The following is a 4869-nucleotide window of genomic DNA, read 5'->3' as shown; positions in this document are numbered from 1 at the left end:
GTGGCTAGTTAATGCCTAGACTTCAACACAAAACAAGTATAGATAGCAGCTATGTAGATGACGGTCTCATTAAGGAGGTGGGGCTTTATGTCTGGCTGGTAGGGGGGGCGGGGGGAGGAGACCAGACACGAGGGCGACAGAGCGAGTTTAAATAACATAAGGGTGGGTAGGGGGTTGAGATAATGCCAGGCGCCTGTGTCATTTCATCTCTACGCTCTCTGTAGCGTTATCCTGATCGAGGGTAACGTCCCCAAAAGCACACAATGATGAAAATTGTCAGACAATTGTATTTTAGTTTACACGAATAAAGTTTTATTCAAAAAATCCTTGTTTGTTTTCATTCATTGATGTTTTCATTTTTAGTGTTCTTATTTGTTTACAATGTTGTAGTCACATCCAAACATTATTAAATATTTTCTATTCCTTTGCCCAATGCATTTCGGGCACTAGGCCCTTCTTCAGGGGCTCAAACTCTGTTCAAACAAAAAGGGTATACATCACTATTCATGAATGGCATATTTCCAATATGATCTAATTTACAATGTTAAAACATCACCACTGATAATTCACACCAGTGTTCGAACCTTATACCCCTCCAGATGCCTGATTAGGTATTTCATTTTTTACTTCAAAAACGTGAATTACAGATGAACACTTAAGATGTGCATAACGTATATAAACCTAGGTTATCCAGTATTTGGGTGTCTTTCATAGATTCACATGCCTGAATCATTCCCCGTCGCCGAGACGGGAGCCTCGGCGACGGGGAATGATTCAGGCATGTGAATCTATGAAAGACACCAATACTGGATAACTGCTGTTACAGGTAAGTAACGCATTTCTTTCAAGGGTGGAAGGCCCAAGTGTGAAGGAAACATAGGCGATGTAAAACGTGGTATGAAAAAATATATATCGAGCAGGGGTAAAGAGATACCTTGAAACAACGGGTAAATCGATCTCATAAGCGACTGCATGAAGTTCATTCCAAAACGTATCTGGAGAAATAGTGAATGGTAGTAAGGAAACATTCCTTGCAACAAGATTTATAACAAAATCCTTAACGCCGCTATCTGGCAGGACATATTAATTGTCAAAAGTACCTTAATGTGTCCGTTGGGTGGTGGCGAGGTGAAATGAAGGTAAAAGAACCCGGCTGGATTCTGTAAAGGTAAAAACGAGAAATCGTCTCAGTCCCCAAGTCATATAATGTAGCGGAAAACTAAGTAGAAGGAAGATGCGCGGGCTCCGCATCTTATCGAATTCAAGCGTCTTGCGCCGTCATGGCGTCCGGGTGAACGTGACCCGGAAGTACAAGCTGGTTGGTGGTGTAGTATCTAAATACGTCCCGTAAGGAAAGATATAGACGGCAGACTAAAGTAAATAGCGTGCCGGCACCAGAAAGTAGACTAAAGAGTAAATACGAGACGAACCGTATGGAAAAAATTTAAAAATATAAAAGACCGAAGATGATCTAAAGACGCGTGGTCACTGTGTGTATACTGGGTAAACAAATATTGGGTAAACAAATATTATGAGTAAACAAATGTTATGATTATCAGGCCATTCATGGAAATGTAAGCACTGCTTACCGAAAATGTGTTAGAAGTTTTAGCATCATTATAAAACAGCTGGGTACAAGTCAAATACATAAATGCATGGTAACATGTATATCACTCAAACAGTTCAAAAAATACTCATAAAGGTCACAGTATCGATTGTCACTGAAGTAGGAAAAGTCTTATAGGAAGCAATTTAAATCACAACGATCATTTAATCCTTTCGGTTGGGTAGTGTTAAGAAAGGTCATCCAAAATATTTCCCGTCTTAATAGATGTTGACTATTGTCTCGGCCTAGTAAGATTGCTGGTTGTTCCAAAATTAAAAATCTGACTTGGCTGGCTGTATGATTATGAGTATTGAAATGAGCTGCCAGGGGAGATTTTGCACGTTTTGTTCTTATGTTGCTTTTATGTTCAATCAATCTGGTCTTGATTTTTCTTTCAGTTTTACCTACATATGCCAGGCCACATGGGCACTTAATCATATATATCACATTTCGACTGTCACAGGTGGCATTAACTTTTAGTTTGATTAATGTTCCCTGGCTTGGGTGTCGAAACTTATTCAGGAACTCACACAAGAAACAGTACAACTAAAAACAGAACTTAGTGAAATGCTTACTAAAGATGAAATGGATGAAACTCTCAAGGAAATTAATATACAATTGGATACTTACACTAAGGAAATAAATGAACGAAAAATCAGAAAATTTAAACGTGATTCACTAGATTACAAATTAGGCGAAGTGTACAGTTGGGCTGACATATATGCCAAACGGAGACAACAAAAACCCATATGTTGATTTTTTCGGGTTTTCACTCTGTTTATGTGGATGGGGCCAACTTCAATCCTGATTGGGAAGAGATATATATTTTTTTGGTAATACTACTCTTTTCCTGTATCAGTGGGACATGTTGATATTCTAAGTTCTTACCGGTCCTCTTTCCATCTCCCTTTGCGTGGTGGGAAGAACGCCTCTGGGAGCTACCTTTTCTTTTCCTTCTGTCTTTCTGGCTGCTCTGTTTGAGAAATAATTCCTGTTTTTAATCTAAGTCATTCTAGTATCCCTGATGTACTATCTTGTGATTATGGTGATCTTACCTTTCTGGTTAGACGAGGAGTTACTTTCTGATTAGTTCACTCTCTTATTCGTCCAATTCTTTAAATTCTGTAGTATCTTAGTTGGAGCTTTTTTTTAAAATTTAGCTGACAACTCTAGGAACACAAATAAATAAAAGAATAAAAATAGTGAAAATGATATTGTGCCTGTTCTCTTTCCAAGTAGAGCCCCCTCTCTCTGTTTTACTTACTTGATAATGGTAGCTGAACTGCGTGGCGTCTTCCTCTTCTCCCGATTTTTTGGAACTAGTTAGCCTTCATGATGTCTCTAGGTTATATACCTTTGTTAATTGGTTAATTTGTTCCACCTGGTTTCTACTTGTTGTTAGCTAGTTGGTTTGTTCTAGATTCTATAGCCGCCATCTTGTAGTGTGTCCACTTGTATGTGTTAGTGGTGCCAGCCAACCTGTTTGATTTATATTGTATGTTTTCTACCCAAGGTTTACTGTTTTAATGATTTATAATGTTCTGTTTCTGTTTATTGGGACTGAGTATCTGGTCTTTTGTCATCTTGTACATTTTATTTTTGGTTCCAGTGGGAATTGTCTAAATTGAATTCTCCCTTCGCTATAGTCTGCTTGCTTCTTAATTTGCGCATTGCTACTTCCAGGTTGCTCTTACCTTGTTGTTCGGGGCGTTTTGGTGAGCCCGATTTCACAACACGGACTTCATTCGTGGTCGCCATTTTGAATTGGGCGATCGGTCTTACTTGAGTGTGGCGATTCTCCCGATTTGTATTAATCAGAATTGTTTTGATTATTTATATTATTGTGTCTCGTTGTTTAATCTATATTTTTGGCCCTCAAAATTACATCCATGTGTCTCGCCACAGGCAGCGCTCGTTCTATATTGCATATAGGGTGCGCCAACATGTATCTAGAGCACAGAACCCTGATATATGTCTTTGATGTAAATCTTTGAGCAAATATGCAGGAAACTAGAGATGCATTTAGAACAATATAAATGAATTTACGATTGCAATGTGTGAGGGTTACTGAATCTTAGGGCAAAATTAAACAGATGTATCAATCTAAGTGCAATTGATGTTACAATGGAATGGGACCTAGTGAAATGTACTGTGATCTTTGTAGATGTGACAATACAGGGAACGAGTCCTGAAGAAGGTGCAAGAATAAAACAAAGGGCACCGAAACGCCGCGTCGACAATTTGTTCCTTTATGATTGTTTGACTAACAAATGTGATTTTTTAACATATTGATGTACACAGTGCTAATGATAGCATTTTTTAATCTTCATTACTGTTTTTTAACATTTGAGTGTATATTTTTGCAAAAATTGTAAGTGTATTTCTTGTTGTCTCATATAACATGCCCTATGTTACTATGAGTTTTTAACCTTTATAAAATAAAATAATGACATTTTATATAAAGTTTTGTCCGTGTGCATAAGGTCTCTATAGTACTTGTGGGTCTAATAGATTGTTTTAGTTGTAAATTCAGTAACCCATACAACACTGCAATTCCATTGTCTCTCAATGAGAACGTCCCTCCAGGGATGTATCTTATTCACGATTGACCATATTCAGGAGAAGGAGTTCTGTATTGTGTATGGATGTGACTACAACATTGTAAATAAATAAGAACACTAAAAATGAAAACATCAATGAATGAAAACAAACAAGGATTTTTTTAATAAAACTTTATTCGTGTAAACTAAAATACAATTGTCTGACAATTTTCATCATAGTGTGCTTTTGGGGGCGTTACCCTCGATCAGGATAACGCTACAGAGAGTTTATAGAACCCCGATACTCAGAGGGGCACACCAAATAGCACCTACTTACCAACATTAAAGTTATTACCTTTATCAAAACACAAGGAGTGCGACAGTTCTTACTATTTTCAAATTTCATCTCTACGGACAGGGAGCCCCCAGTTTTGCTGTCTAACCAAAGTTGGAAAGTAGCACATTTCAATCATGGGGGAGATGTAGATTACGTTTGAAGACAGTAGCTTCATTGAATGTAAATGCCGTCGTACAGAGCAGAGCAGACCCCTTTTATAGGAAGGGTGAGGCTGCGGCATAGCTTAAAGGAGTCACGGCCTGTGGCCGTGAAAAAGTGAAGTGAACGAGCGCACACTGGGGAAGCCTGGAACTCAAGCTACCATATGGAGAGGGAGGGGGTGGGCTGCCTGCTGGGAGAAGGGGCTGCCTTTGATGTGGTGTCGC

Source organism: Lissotriton vulgaris, chromosome 12, assembly GCF_964263255.1.
Source record: "Lissotriton vulgaris chromosome 12, aLisVul1.2, whole genome shotgun sequence".
NCBI lineage: Eukaryota > Metazoa > Chordata > Amphibia > Caudata > Salamandridae > Lissotriton > Lissotriton vulgaris.
This window is presented reverse-complemented; position numbering follows the sequence as displayed.